Here is a 19,813-nt window from a genome sequence, read left to right as displayed (position 1 = left end):
GGCCCCACCTGGATAGAAGGCTCGACAGGGACCCGTAGGCTCGACAGGGACATCCAAAACGATCGGCTGTGAGACGCTTCTAGTGCTGGAAAGGCTGCAACAACAATAGCCCCAAGGGAAATGGCTTCTATCACAGAAGTCATCTTCCCCGGTAGGTGTAGGCACTGGTGAAAACACATTGCGTGACCCTGCCGAAATTGCTCTAATCAGAGCCAGAACCTGGACACCCCTATGGGGATAAACTCACTCGGAAATCACTCTTTTCTAACTCGAGACCCAGAAACAAAATGCGCTGAGATGGAGTCAGACAGCTCTATTTCTGGTTTCCTATGAAGCCTAAAGACTGAGTATGGGACACCAACATGTATGTGTGTAGCACTGCTTGCCCCCAACCCGACCGTCGACTGTAATATCCGGCTACTCGTGAGCATTCTGAATTCATTTAAACCTTGAACTTGGCGTAAAGTCCCGACCCCTTTTCAGAACCAGGAAATACCGGCTGTACCAGGCGTCCTGGATCCAACATAGAAACCACTCAGATTGCCCACGTCTGGAGACGGGAGGATATTCCCTCCCTCAAATAGGACACTGTGCGGGTATATCAATCCCCCAGTTAGCCATGATGAGGCTTCTAGTTTAAGCTGTTAGCTAGCCTCTTTGACCACAGCACGGTCCGTTTAGAATAACCAAACTAGCTACATATACTAAACAAACTACCAAAGCAATTCCACCGTTAGGTAGCCAGAATAGCTAGCGGTTGCTAGCTCACCTCCGCGAGATAGCTAACCTGGCTAGCACAATATGCAGAGCTTGTTAGCTAGCTAGCCTGGTCTCAAAAGTCCCCCCAAGGGCATGTGGAGAAATGTGTGGGAATTGTGGGAAGGTGAGCAGCGAAAACCCTGCTAGCGGAGCGGTAGAAAAAGTTGAGCTCTGCTCTAATTTATGCAAATTTCTAGCAAATTGTTGGAGCGAAGCGTTGTCAAGAGGAGGTGCCACCTCTGGTCAAAACCCACCGTCACGCTTATCATCTTTGGAAGGCGTGGCTTCCAGCGAGGTGCGGATTTCATTGGCCTTGTCAGGCGTGATTTTAGATCCTACAACCAGTCCAGCAAGAGTGCGACTCCCCATACATAGTATGTTGTACCGAAGTTGACTGACTGGTAGGAAACACAATGATTATGGTACCTTGTAAATGAAGGGAGTGGCGCAGGGGGTCTAAGGCACTGTATCTCAGTGTAAGAGGCGTCACTACAAACCCTGGTTCAAATCCAGGCTGTATCACATCTGGCCGTGATTGGGAGTCCCATAGGGCGGCGCACAATTGGCCCAGCATTGTCCGTGTTTGGCCTGGGTAGGCCGTCATTGTAAATAGGAATTTGTTCTTAACTGACTTGCCTAGTTAAATAAAAAAAAAAATGATTAATTCTGATAGTTTGTGCTGGAAAAGGTGACAGGAAGACAAAACATGAAGCTAACAATATTACTCCAATGAATATGCTAATCTTTCACATCTATGCTCTTGAAAAGCTACCACGAATCACGTAACTGTTATTTTCTCTCTCTGACTCAAAATGTATTACAACATGCCTGAACAGTATGTACAGTTCATGTTCTAAATTACATATACATATATATAATACATAACAATTGAACAGACATGGTTGCTTAGTTCCAATAACCTTGAAAACAGATCCTTTGTGTAGATGATGTCATCAGCTTTCTGAGACAAAGCTGAGGTCACAATAAACCACGCAGCTATGTGGGAGGAGACCAAGGTGTCAGAACTGAACCCAAAACATTTTTATAACATGAATAGCTAGTCTCCATATGAAGCAGTCTCTGAAATATGAATGCCTCCCTTGTTACTCCCACCTTATAATTAGGCTACAGCTGTCATCATAATTTCTCATCTCTGTGGATGGAGTAGAGCAACACAGTCCTCATCATTGCAGTACCTGCCTGCAAGGTGCTCATTAATGATCCGATGGACTCTGATGTTGTAAAGGGTTTAGATAACCCTGTTTACTCTGCTTGCTCAAATAGTTGTTTTTCATCATTTCCTGAAATGAGGAAAAGTTTTTGTAGGGGTGGGCTGAAATGCTGCTGGTTGCGGCTCTTGAACAGTGACTTGTCACAGACAGCCAGACACAGGGATCATGTTGAATAGAGAGCTTGATGTTTAAATTGCCATGCAGAATTTATTTTGGGAAGTTGGATAAACAAATTCAAATGTCATTGTCACAATGGACGTATTGACAGAGTTTCAGCAGTGTCATCTGCAAGGTTGACTGTGGGGGATGAGAGGGTTCATTTGGAATCCTGGTGATGGATCCCTACAAAGGCTGATTAGGAACTGATGGAAACGATCCAGGACAGATCATACACAGGCACTAATCTCCAGCCATGCACCGCCAATGCGATTTAGTCGTGTTTGTCTTGGCTGTGGCGAACCTCCACACAGAGCCAGTTTCAGGGTAAGGCTGGCCAGCAGTGTGCTAGGTAGCAGCCGGTTAACAGAGATCAAATCATACATGTGTTTGAGGAATGCAAATGTACATGCACATTACAGAGTACTGTCCATATGGAGGAGTTAGCTATTGTGAGGTCAGAATGATTTGACGCATACCGTAAAACAGGGCAGTTTTACGGTGGTTTCAGATGCCAGCTGCTTGAAGAGGCAGACAGGGTTGTTGTTTTTTCTTCACGTGCTGAAGAAACCTTTTTGTCCTTGTCTAGCTTGGCTAGATACCCAACCACAGCCCTCGTTTGTAGAAGGGTGTTTAAAATAAGTACATCAGTGTTTCCCCTAAGATTTTTTCAGTAGTGGTGGCAAGGGGGGTGCATTGCTGCTAGAGTTAGCGCAAGGACATGCTAGCTGTTGCCATAGACTTCCAGTCATTGAGCCAATGACTACGCATTAAAATGCGAGTCTCGGGAGAAAAATATATACAGTACCAGTCAAAAGTTTGGACACACCTACTCATTCAAGGGTTTTTCTTTATTTATACATTGTAGAATAATAGTGAAGACATCAAAACTATGAAATAACACATATGGAATCAAATATGGAATCAAAAAAGTGTTAAACAAAATCAAAATATATTTTATATTTGAGATTCTTCAAAGTAGCCACTGTTTGCCTTGACAGCTTTGCACACTCTTGGCATTCTCTCAACCAGCTTCACCTGGAATACTTGTCCAACAGTCTTGAAGGAGTTCCCACATATCCTGAGCACTTCTTGGCTGCTTTTCCTTCACTCTGTGGTCCAACTCATCCCAAACCATCTCAATTGGGTTGATGTCGGGTGATTGTGGAGGCTAGGTCATCTGATGCAGCACGCCATCACTCTCCTTCTTGGTCAAATAGCCCTTACACAGCCTGGAGGTGTGTTGGGTCATTGTCCTGTTGAAAAACAAATAGTCCCACTAAGCGCAATCCAGATGGGATGGCGTATCGATGCAAAATGCTGTAGTAGACATGCTGGTTAAGTGTAACTTGAATTCTAAATAAATCACTGACAGTGTCATCAGCAAAGCAACCCCACACCATCACACCTCCTTCTCCATGCTTCACAGTGGGAACTACACATGCAGAGATAATCTGTTCACCTACTCTACGTCTCACAAAGACACGGCTGTTGGAACCAAAAATCTCAAATATGTTCTCATCAGACCAAAGGACAGATTTCTACTGGTCTAATGTCCATTGCTCGTGTTTCTTGGCCCAAGCAAGTCTCTTCTTCTTATTGATGTCCTTTAGTAGTGGTTTCTTTGCAGCAATTCGACCACGAAGGCCTGATTTCATGCAGTCTCCTCTGAACAGTTGATGTTGAGATGTGTCTGTTACTTGAACTCTGAAGCATTTAGTTGGGCTGCAATTTCTGAGGCTGGTAACTCTAATGAACTTTTCCTCTGAAGAAGAGGTAGCTCTGGGCCTTCCATTCCTGTGGCGGTCCTCATGAGAGCCAGTTTCATCATAGCGCATGATGGTTCTTGCATCTGCACTTGAAGAAACGTTCAAAGTTCTTGACATTATCCGCATTGACTGACCTTCATGTAATAAAGTAATGATGGACTGTCATTTCTCTTTAATTATTTGAGATGTTAGATCTTAGATGTCATCCTGACCAACTTGCCCTCTAAATACACCTCTGCTGTCTTCAACCAGGATCTCAGCGATCACTGCCTCATTGCCTGCGTCCGTAATGAGTCCGCGGTCAAACGACCACCCATTATCACTGTCAAACCCTCCCTAAAACACTTCCGCGAGCAGGCCTTTCTAATAGACCTGGCCCGGGTATCCTGGAAGGATATTGACCTCATCCGTCAGTAGAGGATGCCTGGTTGCTCTTTAAAAGTGCTTTCCTCACCATCTTAAATAAGCATGCCCCATTCAAAAAATGTAGAACTAAGAACAGATATAGCCCTTGGTTCACCCCAGACTTGACTGCCCTTGACCAGCACAAAAACATCCTGTGGCGTTCTAAATTAGCATCGAATAGCCCCCGCGATATGGAACTTTTCAGGGAAGTCAGGAACCAATATACACAGTCAGTTAGGAAAGCTAAGACTAGCATTTTCAAACAGAAAGTTGCATCCTGTAGCACTGACTCCAAAAAGTTTTGGGACACTGTAAAGTCCATGGAGAATAACAGCACCTCCTCCCAGCTGCCCACTCCACTGAGGCTAGGAAACACTGTCATCACCGATAAATCTACGATAATCGATCATTTCAATAAAAAATTTCTACGGCTGGCCATGCTTTCCACCTGGCTACCCCTACCCCGGTCAACAGCTCTGCACCCCCCACAGCAACTCGCCCAAGCCTCCCCCATTTCTCCTTCACCCAAATCCAGATAGCTGATGTTCTGAAAGAGCTGCAAAATCTGGATCCCTATAAATCAGCTGGGCTAGACAATCTGGACCCTCTCTTTCTAAAATGATCTGCCGAAATAGTTGCAACCCCTATTACTAGCCTATTCAACCTCTCTTTCGTATCGTCTGAGATCACCAAAGATTGGAAAGCTGCCGCGGTCATCCCCCTCTTCAAAGAGGGAGACACTCTAGACCCAAACTGTTATAGACCTATATCTATCCTGCCCTGCCTTTCTTAAATCTTAACAAACAGATCACCGACCATTTAGAATCCTACCGTACCTTCTCCGCTTTGCAATCTGGTTTCCGAGCTGGTCATGGGTGCACCTCAGCCACGCTCAAGATCCTAAACGATATCATAACCGCCATCGATAAAAGACAGTACTGTGCCGCCGTCTTCATCGACCTGGCCAATGCTTTCGACTCTGTCAATCACCGCATTCTTATTGGCAGCCTCAATAGCCTTGCTTTCTCAAATGACTGCCTCGCCTGGTTCACCAACTACTTCTCAGATAGAGTTCAGTGTGTCAAATCGGAGGGCCTGTTGTCCGGACTTCTGGCAGTCTCTATGGGGGTGCCACATGGTTCAATTCTTGGGCCGATTCTTTTCTCTGTGTATATCAATGATGTCGCTCTTGCTGCTGGTGATTCTCTGATCCACCTCTACGCAGATGACACACCATTCTGTATACATCTGGCCCTTCTTTGGACACTGTGTTAACAAACCTCCAAACGAGCTTAAATGCCATACGAGCTTAAACAAGTTTAAATGCCAATAACAACACTCCTTCCGTGGCCTCCAACTGCTTTTAAATGCTAGTAAAACTAAATGCATGCTCTTCAATCGATTGCTGCCCGCACCCCCCAGCCCGACTAGCATCAGTACTCTGGACGGTTCTGACTTAGAATATGTGGACAACTACAAATGCCTAGGTGTCTGGTTAGACTGTAAACTCTCCTTCCAGACTCACATTAAGCATCTCCAATCCAAAATTAAATCTAGAATCAGCTTCCTATTTCTCAACAAAGCCTCCTTCACTCATGCTGCCAAACATACCCTCGTAAAACTGACGATCCTACCGATCCTTGACTTCGGCGATGTCATTTACAAAATAGCATCCAACACTCTATCTACCACTGCGACCTGTATGCTCTCATTGGCTGGCCCTCGCTACATATTCATCGCCAAACCCACTGGCTCCAGGTCATCTATAAGTCTTTGCTAGGCAAAGCCCCACCTTAATACAGCTCACTGGTAACCATAGCAACACCCTCCCGTAGCACGTGCTCCAGTAAATATATTTCACTGGTCATCCCCAATGCCAACACTTCCTTTGGCCGCCTTTCCTTCCAGTTTTCTGCTGCCAATGACTGGAACGAATTGCAAAAATCACTGAAGCTGGAGACTTATATCTCCCTCTCTAACTTTAAGCATCAGCTGTCAGAGCAGTTTACCGATCACTGTACCTGTACACTGCCAATCTGTAAATAGCACACCCAACTACCTCATCCCCATATTGTTATTTATCTTCTTGCTCTTTTGCACCCCAGTATCTCTACTTGCATATCATCATCTGCACATCTTTCACTCCAGTGTTAATGCTAAATTGTAATTATTTCACCTCACACACTGTATACAGATTTTTCTATTGTGTTATTGACTGTACGTTTATTCCATGTGTAACTATGTGTTGTTGTTTGTGTCACAATGCTTTGCTTTATCTTGGCCAGGTCGCAGTTGTAAATGAGAACTTGTTCTCAACTGGCCTACCTGGTTAAATAACCAATGCGACACAAACAACAACACAGAGTTACACATGGAATAAACAAAACATACAGTCAATAACACAGTAGGGGGGAAAAAGTCTATATACAGTGTGTGCAAATGAGGTAACACATCTTCTTCACATAGAGTCGATCAGGATGTTGATTGTGGCCTGTGGAATGTTGTCCCACTCCTCTTCAGTGGCTGTGCCATGTTGCTGTATATTGGCGGAAACTGGAACACACTGTCGTAGATGTCGATTCAGAGCATCCAAAACACGTTCAATGGGTGACATGTCTGGTGAGTATGAAGGCCATGGAAGAACTGGGACATTTTCAGCTTCCAGGAATTGTGTACAAATCCTTGCGACATTGGGTTGTGCATTATCATGCTTTAACATGAGGTGATGGCGGCGGATGAATGGCACGACAATGGGCCTCAGGATCTCATCACGGTACCTCTGTGCATTCAAATTGCCATTGACAAATGCAGTTGTGTTCATTGTCTGTAACTTATGCTTGCCTATACCATAACCCCACTGCCACCATGGGTCAGTCTGTTAATGACGATGACATCAGCAAACCGCTCGCCCACACGGCGCCATACTATCCGTGAAGTCTGTTACGACGCCGAACTGCAGTGAGGTCAAGATCCCGGTGTGCACACAGATGAGCTTCCCTGATACGGTTTCTGACAGTTTGTTCAGAAATTCTTCTGTTGTGCAAAACCCACAGTTTCATCAGCTGCCCGGGTGGCTGGTCTCAGACGATCCCGCAGGTGAAGAAGCCGGATGTGGAGGTCCTCAGTCTCAAACCTTGAGACATCTGTGACTTTGTGTTGTGTGACAAAACTGCACATTTTAGAGTAGCCTTTTATTGTCCCCAGCACAAGGTCCACCTGTGTAATGATCATGATGTTTAATAATCTTCTAGATATGTCATACCTGTCAGGGGGATGGATTAGCATGGCAAAAGAGAAGTGCTCACTAACAGGGATGTAAACATATTTGTTCACAACATTTGAGAGAAATAAGCTTTTTGTGCATATGGACATTTTCTGGGATCTTTTATTTCAGCTCATGAAACATGGGACCAACACTTTACATGTTATTTATATATATATAGTTTTTATAATATTTGCATTAAGTTTAAACAATTATTCCTGCACAATGTTATAATATACAATTGAACAATAATTCATCCTCATCTCCCCTCTCTATTATTATATTATAATGCACATGATCTGAAGGGCAAGCGATCAAAATAAATGACATCATATTTTTTTGCAGCGATGGCAACAATTTAGCAGCGGTGGCTATAGGGGAATCACTTGAGTACATTCTGTATGCATTATTCATGATTTGGGGCTAAATTGCCTCTCATGTCAGTGCAAACAATGCAAACGTTTCCTGCTTGCATTTTCTTTGATGATTTATTTAGCTGTAGCTGGGGTTTATGCACATTTAGAAATAATCTGACATATGAAATCCTGGAAAATGGGGGGGTTGTAAAAGTGAAGATGGTGTGTGGGCATCCACAGCTTTGTGCATGATGCTCCTAGTACTCTGAACATGTAAACACACTAAATTCAATCCAATATGAGGTTCCAAGCCATGTCAATCTGCCAAACTCTTCATTTTTCATATGCTCTGACAAAATGAACTGAAGTCGTTGCCATTTGTCGGGGTTGTCATAATAAAACGGATGAGTCAGTGTGACCAGAGATATTAGTTTGGGGGTTTGATGTCCAGGTGTTATGTTTCTATTTGCTCTGCATGGAACCATTGCAGTTGGCAGTATTGGATGATAATAGCCTTTTCATTAAAAGGGGTACTGGAAGCCTCAAGCCTGTCTGACTGGCATGTCATCGTCACTCACTGGGCGCATACTGGTTGAATCAACGTTTTTTCCACATCATTTCAATGAAATTACGTTGAACCAACGTGGAATAGACATTGAATTGACATCTGTGCCCAGTGGGCAGTGTTCCTTATTCAAGACACCTACAGAGCCTGCGTCTGACTGGCATGTAATCATCAGTGTTCCCTACCGAGCCAGCCACATTATTCCCCCGCTTCTGGTTGTCAGTGCTCAGAAAGCGTCTGGCACTGCACATCCTTCTTTTTACCAGCCAGAGATGGTCCACCGCAATTTTAGTCCCATCTCCATGGCCCTTAAGTGGCTGCTGAGAAGCACGGGTATTTTTGGAAAGTGATCTGGGAGTATTTGTGTTGACAGAATATGTCACTATCCTTTCAAATGGAAACATGCTCAATAAGCAGTCAGATGAAACAGGTCATTCACTTATTTCAATTAGATGATTGAGCATGTTATAACTTCATATATGAGTTGCCAGCATTATTTCAATAGCATTTTCTTCCAAATGATTGTGTTGGCGACTGCATTGTTCGCCTGTCCTCTCAGAGGGATGTTTATATACTCACTATTGTCAATCTGTATTCAGCCGTGGTATTTGTCTGGTGTGGAAACTCCATTTGTTATTGTATTCAGGCGTGTTGTTTACCACTGCAGGGATTTCTCCAATGATCTGATATAACTGTCGTTGGAAATATATAATGGATATGACATGTATATGACGTATCATCAAACAATAGTGTTCATATTGTTGGTTTATTTAAAAAAAAAAATGTAATAAAGAGAACAAACAATGAAAAAAGCAATTTAAAAATAAACTGTGTACTTGGTCACCTCAAAATATGAACTACATTTTCAACAATAAACCAACTAATAAAGGATTGTTAAATTTGTTATGGCATTTTCATATATTATGAAATCTCATAGTTTTGAGCTCCCATGTGACACAACCACACACGTATTGCTTGCCATGTTATGTATGAAAAACCATAACCCCCAAAATAAATAAAAAACAAGTCGTTTTTTTTTAGTAGACTTATGCAACAAGTATCAATATGTCAGTAAGTGTCAGTAGGATTGTAGTGGAGTAAAAAACATGTTCGATCATCTCTTTGATGTATTCTAAAGTTTCCGTCATTGTTTTGCTCTATTGATTAAGTCGACAATTCATTATTGGGAAGTTCAAATGACAGATCTATTTTTCCCAAGATAGGCAAAATACAATAACACCGTGTCACGATTGTTGTAATGGACGGACCAAGGCGCAGCGTGTGTAGAGTTCCACATCTTTATTACGGTGAAAACTTCAACCAAAAAAACAATAAACCAACAACGAAAACGTGACATCAGTGGTGCAACAAGCACAAACACAAACACAATATCCCACAAAGCAGGTGGGAGAAAGGGCTTCCTAAATATGATCCTCAATTCGAGGCAACGATTACCAGCTCCCTCTAATTGGAAACCATACAACCCAGCCACATAGAAAATCAATGACTAGAACACCCCCCTAGTCACGCTCTGACCTAAACACCATAGAGAACCGAGGGCTCTCTATGGGCAGGGCGTGACACACCGCCTCTCCATTCCAGAAGCCATTGTATTCAGGAACATATAGTGGTGTCGGTTATGGCTACAGACAATACAGCCCATCTTCAAGAACCTCTTAGGACTCGGATCCCGCTAGCGGGATAAAAATCGACGACATCCGGTGAAGCTGGAGCGCACCAAATTCAAATGACAAAATTGTAATATTAAACATTCATGAACATACAAGTGTCTTACATCATTTAAAAGCTTAACTTCTTGTTAATCCAAACGCGTTGTCAGATTTCAAAAAGGCTTTATGGCGAATGCATACTATGTGATTATCTGAGGACAGTGCCCCACTTTAAAATACTTTTTCAACCAGCACCGGCTTCACAAAAATCACAAATAGCGATAAAATAAATCACTTATATTTGAAGATCTTCCTCTGTTTGCAATCCCAAGGGTCCCAGCTACACAATGAATGTTCATTTTGTTCGATAAAGTCTTTATCTTTATATCCAAAACGTCTGTTTAGTTGGTGCCATTGATTTCAGTAATCCACTCCTTCAACATGCAGGCAAAGGAATCCAAAAAGCTACTGGTAAACTTCATCCAAACAAGTCAAACAATGTTTCTAATCAATCCTCAGGTGCCCTAATATGTAAATAAACGATCATATTTCAGACGGAAAGAACGGTGTTCAATAGAAAAGGAAAATAACGAAGAGTGCGCCCTCGTTCGCGTGCGCAAAAAGTCTACATGTCCTGATGAGAACACCTTGGATAAACTACAACTACTTGTTTGTTTTTCAAGAAACAAGCCTGAAACCCATTCTAAAGACTGTTGACGTCTAGTGGAAGCCATAGGAACTGCAATCTGGGTCCTATTTTTTTGTATATCCCATAGGCTGGCATTGAAAAGGCCTGTGACCACACAAAAAAATACTTCCGGATGGATTTGCCTGTTTTAGCCTGCCATATCAGTTCTGTTATACTCACAGACATGATTCTAACAGTTTTAGAAACTTCAGAGTGTTTTCTATCAAATGCTACCAATTATATGCATATCCTAGCTTCAGTTTACTTTGGGCACGTCAGTCATCCGGAAATTCAGGATACTGCCCCTAGCCCTTAATGTGTGTCATTAATGAGCGTCCATGTTATTATATCTTTAAGAGAAATCGTAGCATTAGCTCGGGGCTTTAAGCACAACCCCTGAGTGAAGTCTCTCCACTAAAACAGAGAGAAGCAACCTCTACTCTACTCTCCCCTGACAGTTTTATCTTCTCGCTATATCAATTAAGCATCACGCTGGATCTCCTGGCTCAGCCAGAGGTGGAGTGGTCAGATAGCCCAGCATTTCATATGATAACCACACAGGCTGTGCTGTGATATGGCAGTCTAACACAGAGCTCTGCCTGGGAGATCAAAGTGGAGACTGCAGCACCTCGCAAGCCCAGGCAGACAGGCAGCACAGAGGCAGACAGGCAGCACAGAGGCAGACAGGCAGCACAGAGGCAGACAGGCAGCACAGAGGCAGGCAGGCAGGCAGCACAGAGGCAGGCAGGCAGGCAGCACAGAGGCAGGCAGGCAGGCAGCACAGAGGCAGGCAGGCAGCACAGAGGCAGCAAACAGAGCTTGAATCCCAAATGGTACCCTATTCCCTATACAGTGCACTACGTTTGACCAGGGCCCATAGAGCTCTGGTAAAAAGTAATACACCATGTAGGGAATAGAGTGCCATTTAAGACGCAGACGGGTCCTGCTGATGGCTCTTTCAGCTCTTGGCCTGGGGTCTGCTGGAGCTGCCTTGAAGATCATCCGCCTGCCTGTCAGACATCAACAGTAGCACCACTGGGTCTGAGATGCACTGGCCGGCAAACACAAACAGATAGCTGGGCGCAATTCCCCAGATGTTCTCTGGCCTTTGCCTGCCTGCCTGCCTCCCTCCCTCACCCCTCCCCCATCACCACCCTCCTTCCCCCTCCATTACGCACAGACACTGTGTGGTTATGGGAAAGAGACGCGGCTGAAATGGATAGTAGGTCTCTCAGGTTATGTTTGTGGGAAGATGTGCTCTGAGTTCTTTGAACTGAGTTCTTTGAGTCTCCAACAAAGTGTTCTTAGTATCCTTTTCAAGCATCTGAGGCCCACCTCAAACCCTACTCTGTATGCTATTCTCACTGTATTCTCTACTCAGTAATTTGTGACACAGTCATATTATCCACTGGGACTATTGAAAAGAAGACATGCTCCTGAACTTTGGCGAGTAGTATTTGGGCTGGATGTGTCAATGTGCAGTTCATATATCCATAATCTATGAGCAGAATTACTGTCTTGCCTCAACTGGCCATGAAATCCCTAGTTTGAAAGTTCTGCTGCACCATTTTCTCTAAATCCCCCCGCCCACATGGGCCAGCCCCTTAGCAATTTGAGTTTCAGCCAAATAGCTTCAGCCCCTCGACGTTTGAGTGACAGCTAGCAAGACGCACACACAGTAGAGCGAGAGAGAGAGCAATGAAGTGGTGCACATATCTGCACATTTGTGACGTAGTATGCATGTTTCTGGGACAACTTTTGGCTCGTGGGTGCTGTTTTCAGATCTACTGGCTAAAAAGTATACAGAAGTATCGGAGAATCTCTTTAATAGAATGAGAATTAGATTTTGGGGATTTTTAGTTGGAGGGAATGATTTATTCCAGTGTTTCCACAGATCTTTGTCAAAAACACATTATTATCTTAGAGGGCAACATAATGGACCAGTGCTTTATTACATAAACAGAGGGGGACAAATAGCCTATTATGTGTTTGTACGGTATGCTAAATAAACGAAATTATGACTCCCGACCGCTCAACACCTGACAGCTTAACAGTAGGGACCTACCAATAAAAAAAACGTGTGTCCGTTGCAAACTATTTTCCTACGGTGTGTACTAATGAATACACCCCAGGGGCAATTCCATGGTAACAGATTGATGCTGAGACTCTGAGACTCTAACAGATTGATGCTGAGATTTTTCACTTTAAAATGTATGCCAAACCAAAATCAATGATTGCAAAGTTAAACAAACCGTACAACTCTATGCACAATGACTACTTTTATAAATGTCCACTGAACATTTTACAAAAACACATTTACTTGAATAACAGTTCAGATGCAAAGTTTGGTACAGAATGACAGTTCGTGCTGTTTGTACTGTCATTTGTTACCAAGCTTTTCATCTGCACTGTTCCTCAAGTAAATAGAGAGATTGGGACTATAAGGTTATATCTGCAAAAAGATGATTCTGAGATAATTGGCTTTAAAGTTTCGAAAACCTCATTGGTTTGAATGGTGTCAGCAATTTTTATATTGTATTCCTTTGACCTTAACAACATGAATTGGGTTATTTAGAGTACTATATAGGTAGAGAACATTGAACAGAACAAGCCTATGACAATAACAACATTTTGACAAAAAAGCAGATAGACCCAAGCTCTTGTAATGTTTTTGTAACATTTCCTGAGTAAATTGTTTAAAGTAGACCTTTTGCATATAGTTGTATGGTTTGTTTAACTTTGAAATCAAGGGTTATTGTTTGACACATTTTCAAGTGACAAATCTGAGTCTCTGCATCCTTCTGTTACCATGGAATTATGTGTCTCTGAAGCCGTTTAGAAATACAAATGGTTTATATGCTCAGAATAGTATTTAGACAATTAAGTCAAGGTTCTCTCTCCCAGTAGGCTACAAAGCCATTTAACCAAATTAAAGATGGAATTACATTTGTAATGAAAAGTAATTGACTGTTGTGTAATTAAAACCAAGACAAATGATCTTGTCTGCTTCACCATTCAGTATTTGCAATAGCTTTTAATCCATCCGCTTGTAAACTAATTAAGACCTCTCCAGACCTTTCATGAATGTAAGAGTATAAGGGTTCATAGCTCCTTGCTTGTGATTGGCATGCCCACATCAAATTAGGTAAAGGTGTGCCAGATGTCAAAAGTCACACACTTGTGAAATACTTGCTCAATAGTCTCAAGGGTAGACCTGGTTTATCAGAGTATTGTGTCATAGCCACAGGTGTGCTTCTGGTTTGTATGGGTATTTGGGCTGAGAAATACAGGTGTAGATCTAGTTTATATTAGTATTAGCACTCAGTCAAAGGTGTAGACCTGGTTTGTAGGGGTACTGGAGCTGACGTGCAGGGGTAGACCTGGTTTGTAGGAGTACTGGAGCTGAAGTGCAGGTCTAGACCTGGTATGTAGGAGTACTGGAGCTGAAGTGCAGGGGTAGACCTGGTTTGTAGGAGTACTGGAGCTGAAGTGCAGGGGTAGACCTGGTTTGTAGGAGTACTGGAGCTGAAGTGCAGGGGTAGACCTGGTTTGTAGGAGTACTGGAGCTGAAGTGCAGGTCTAGACCTGGTTTGTAGGAGTACTGGAGCTGAAGTGCAGGGGTAGACCTGGTTTGTAGGAGTACTGGAGCTGAAGTGCAGGGGTAGACCTGGTTTGTAGGAGTACTGGAGCTGAAGTGCAGGGGTAGACCTGGTTTGTAGGAGTACTGGAGCTGAAGTGCAGGGGTAGACCTGGTTTGTAGGAGTACTGGAGCTGAAGTGCAGGGGTAGACCTGGTTTGTAGGAGTACTGGAGCTGAAGTGCAGGGGTAGACCTGGTTTGTAGGAGTACTGGAGCTGAAGTGCAGGGGTAGACCTGGTTTGTAGGAGTACTGGAGCTGAAGTGCAGGGGTAGACCTGGTTTGTAGGAGTACTGGAGCTGAAGTGCAGGGGTAGACCTGGTTTGTAGGAGTACTGGAGCTGAAGTGCTGGTCTAGACCTGGTTTGTAGGAGTACTGGAGCTGAAGTGCAGGGGTAGACCTGGTTTGTAGGAGTACTGGAGCTGAAGTGCAGGGGTAGACCTGGTTTGTAGGAGTACTGGAGCTGAAGTGCAGGGGTAGACCTGGTTTGTAGGAGTACTGGAGCTGAAGTGCAGGGGTAGACCTGGTTTGTAGGAGTACTGGAGCTGAAGTGCAGGGGTAGACCTGGTTTGTAGGAGTACTGGAGCTGACGTGCAGGGGTAGACCTGGTTTGTAGGAGTACTGGAGCTGAAGTGCAGGTCTAGACCTGGTTTGTAGGAGTACTGGAGCTGAAGTGCAGGGGTAGACCTGGTTTGTAGGAGTCCTGGAGCTGAAGTGCAGGGGTAGACCTGGTTTGTAGGAGTACTGGAGCTGAAGTGCAGGTCTAGACCTGGTTTGTAGGAGTACTGGAGCTGAAGTGCAGGTCTAGACCTGGTTTGTAGGAGTACTGGAGCTGAAGTGCAGGGGTAGACCTGGTTTGTAGGGGTACTGGAGCTGAAGTGCAGGGGTAGACCTGGTTTGTAGGAGTACTGGAGCTGAAGTGCAGGGGTAGACCTGGTTTGTAGGAGTACTGGAGCTGAAGTGCAGGGGTAGACCTGGTTTGTAGGAGTACTGGAGCTGAAGTGCAGGGGTAGACCTGGTTTGTAGGAGTACTGGAGCTGAAGTGCAGGGGTAGACCTGGTTTGTAGGAGTACTGGAGCTGAAGTGCAGGTCTAGACCTGGTTTGTAGGAGTACTGGAGCTGAAGTGCAGGGGTAGACCTGGTTTGTAGGAGTACTGGAGCTGAAGTGCAGGGGTAGACCTGGTTTGTAGGAGTACTGGAGCTGAAGTGCAGGTCTAGACCTGGTTTGTAGGAGTACTGGAGCTGAAGTGCAGGGGTAGACCTGGTTTGTAGGAGTACTGGAGCTGAAGTGCAGGGGTAGACCTGGTTTGTAGGAGTACTGGAGCTGAAGTGCAGGGGTAGACCTGGTTTGTAGGAGTACTGGAGCTGAAGTGCAGGTCTAGACCTGGTTTGTAGGAGTACTGGAGCTGAAGTGCAGGGGTAGACCTGGTTTGTAGGGGTACTGGAGCTGAAGTGCAGGGGTAGACCTGGTTTGTAGGAGTACTGGAGCTGAAGTGCAGGTCTAGACCTGGTTTGTAGGAGTACTGGAGCTGAAGTGCAGGGCTAGACCTGGTTTGTAGGAGTACTGGAGCTGAAGTGCAGGGGTAGACCTGGTTTGTAGTAGTACTGGAGCTGAAGTGCAGGGGTAGACCTGGTTTGTAGGAGTACTGGAGCTGAAGTGCAGGGGTAGACCTGGTTTGTAGGAGTACTGGAGCTGAAGTGCAGGGGTAGACCTGGTTTGTAGGAGTACTGGAGCTGAAGTGCAGTGGTAGACCTGGTTTGTAGGAGTACTGGAGCTGAAGTGCAGGGGTAGACCTGGTTTGTAGGAGTACTGGAGCTGAAGTGCAGGGGTAGACCTGATTTGTAGGAGTACTGGAGCTGAAGTGCAGGGGTAGACCTGGTTTGTAGGAGTACTGGAGCTGAAGTGCAGGTCTAGACCTGGTTTGTAGGAGTACTGGAGCTGAAGTGCAGGGGTAGACCTGGTTTGTAGGGGTACTGGAGCTGAAGTGCAGGGGTAGACCTGGTTTGTAGGAGTACTGGAGCTGAAGTGCAGGGGTAGACCTGGTTTGTAGGAGTACTGGAGCTGAAGTGCAGGTCTAGACCTGGTTTGCAGTTTATGGGTATTCAGGCTTCGGGAACATTTAGACATGGCTTAGTTGACTAATTGGGTTCAAGCACAGGTCCAGACTTTGTAGGTATGTAAATTGGAGCTGGTTAGTATGAATATTGGGGCTGAAATGCGGAAGTACACCTATTTTTATGACAATTGGGGCTGACATGTAGCAGTAGACTTGTTTTGAAAAAAAACTATATTGGGTTAGACGTGCAGGTTTACACTTGTTCTGGAAGAATATTGGGGCTGAAGTACAAGTGTAGACCTGGTTTGTATGAATGTTGAGACGTGGGCCCTGGGGAATACCTGTTTTCTATGAGTATGCCCATGGATTTACCTGGTTTACATGATTAATGGGGTGTAGGGATACACACGGTTCATACAGGTAATGGGTCTGGATGGACGTCTATTGCCCATTGAAATCCTTTCTGGCAACATGTTTGTGGTAGGAAAAAAGTGAATGAGGCTGAGGCACATGTGTTATTATATACAGGTCTATACAGAAGTCACGGGACCAAGATATGCAAATAACAGAGTTGGGATGTGCAGTGAATAGCTGGATATAGATTACTACTGTTGGTGACTTTGGGAATACAGGCGTAAGGAAAGTGGGATACAGGGCTGAGATAGGTAAGTAACAGGGATGAGGTGTATTGGAAAAGGAACTGGGGTCTATTGGTAACAAATAGGGCATTTAGGGCTAGGATATGGGTGTATCGGTACTTGATTGTATCAATATTAGGATATTTGCATGTGGGTGGTAGGGTTAGGGTATGGGGGTAACAGAGCTGGGGTGTGTGTGTAAGTGGGCTGAGGTACACTACATGACCAAAAGTATGTGGACACCTGCTCGTCGATCCTCTCATTCTAAAATCTCGGGCATTAATATGGAGTTGGTCCCCCCTTTGCTGCTTTAACAGCCTCCACTCTTCTGGGAAGGCCTTCCACTAGATGTTGGAACATTTCTGCGGGGACTTGCTTCCATTCAGTCACGAGCATTAGTGAGGTTGGGCACGGATGTTGGGTGATTAGGCCTGGCTCGCAGTCTGCGTTCCATTTCATCCCAAAAATGTTCGATGGAGTTGAGGTCAGGGCTCTGTGCAAGCCAGTCAAGTTCTTCCACACTGATCTCGACAAACCATTTCTGCTCCCAGTCCCCCTCCCTGGCGCGCGAAGGCGCCAGGCTCCCCAGCATTGCGCACACCTGCCACCATCATTACGCACACCTGCCGTCCCCCCGTCCAGCGCATCAGTGATTATCGGACTCACCTGGACTCAATCACCTCTGTCATTACCTTCCCTATATCTGTCTGTTTCCCCGCTCTGTTCCCCGCTTCAGCATTAATGTTAATTTGTCTTTGTATACGTGTTTTTTACGAGATAATTTTATGCGCTACGCGCTTCAGCACTCGGCGGTCCCATTCTGTGAGTTTGTGAGGCCTACCACTTTGCGGCTACAGTTGACCGGGGCAGCTCTAGCAGGGCAGAAATTTGACGAACTGACTTGTTGGAAATGTGGCATCCTATGATGGTGCCACGTTGAAAGTCACTGAGCTCTTCAGTAAGGCCATTCTACTGACAATGTTTGTCTATGGAGATTGCATGGCTGTATACTCGATTTAATACACCTGTCATCAATTGGTGAAATAGCCGAATCCACAAATTTGAAGGGGTGTCCACATACTTTTGTTTATTCAGTGTATATAGATATTGGGGCTGAGGAATAGGGATAAATGTCTGTTAATTTTATTTTAGGCAGAGCATGTTCCCATAAAACATGCTTTTTGCATATTTTTCACCCCCCAAAATTTGCAATATGGAGGGTTACTAATGAGCATAATATTTGCATCGTGGCCTATTTGGGAAAAAGTGGGAACAAATGGGTCAAGATTGTGATAGATTCACAACACATTGATGGGCTCGACCAAATTGGCTTATTTTCACCTAATGTCTTAATGGTGTCTATTATACTGCCAGGGCCAATGGGGGGTAGAACGCAGTCTAAAGTGCTCCTCTCTTGCTTCATAAAACAAACAGAGTCTAACTGCAGGGCCGGGCAGTGAGGATCAGGGAGGAGAGTCTCCTATCGCTGAGTGCTTTTAAATGGGCCCGCTAACGTTGCATTCAGCTAACGAGCCAGGGGAGTGGGACGGCGAGTGGCTGGCCAGGTGAGAGGGCCGACCGCGTCGGGGAGAGGGCAGCGGTGGGCAACAGCAATTACTGTGCCAGACCTGCGGGTGGTGGGAGCGCAGACTAATTAGGAGGTCACCTGTTGTGCATGTCCTAAACCATTACCTCCCAGCACGGCACCGCTGTGCCACCGAGCTCTAATCATGGCTGCGGGCCCAGCAGATGGCGGCATGGGGGAGGGAGGGAGTGGGGGAAGAAGGGGAGAGAGAGGGCAAACGTGAGGTCTATTTTGTTTACCACCTGACTGTAATTGTGATGCTGATGTGAGCTGGCGGCGACTGCTTGTACATGTATGCTAATAGGAGACGGCGTTTTTAACCTGTTTACGTCTGCCTGACCTGGAAAACAATTAACCTTCAATGGAATGGATTTTGCTTCGGATTGCATTGGAATTCCTACTGTTGCCCATGAGCTGCATATTGGGTGATATATTTGCAAACATCTAATGTAATGTATTTCAGTATTTAATGTTCTGTGCTAAAGCCTCTCAAAACATGCGTTGGTGCATGATTGGCTTCACTCCCATATTCTCTGATGAATCTTGTATTGAATTCATGATCGGCTAACAATAGCTACAGTTGAAGTCGGAAGTTTACATTAACCTTAGCCAAATACATGTAAACTCAGTTTTTCACAATTCCTGACATTTAATCCTAGTAAAAATTCCCTGTCTTAGGTCAGTTAGGATCACCACTTTATTTTAAGAATGTGAAATGTCAGAATAATAGTAGAGAGAATGATTTATTTCAGCTTTGACTTCTTTCATCACATTCCCAGTGGGTCAGAAGTTTACATACACTCAATTAGTATTTGGTAGCATTGCCTTTAAATTGTTTAACTTGGGGTCAACGGTTCAGGTAGCCTTCCACAAGCTTCCCACAATAAGTTGGGTAAATTTTGGCCCATTCCTCCTGACAGAGCTGGTGTAACAGTGAGGTTTGTCAGCCTCCTGGCTCGCACACGCTTTTTCAGTTCTGCCCACAAATTTTCTATAGGATTGAGGTCAGGGGTTTGTGATGGCCACTCCAATACC

This window comes from Salvelinus alpinus, chromosome 13 (genome assembly GCF_045679555.1).
Source record: "Salvelinus alpinus chromosome 13, SLU_Salpinus.1, whole genome shotgun sequence".
Taxonomy (NCBI): domain Eukaryota; kingdom Metazoa; phylum Chordata; class Actinopteri; order Salmoniformes; family Salmonidae; genus Salvelinus; species Salvelinus alpinus.
The sequence above is the reverse complement of the archived record's forward strand: the minus strand, read 5'-3'. Positions refer to the sequence as shown.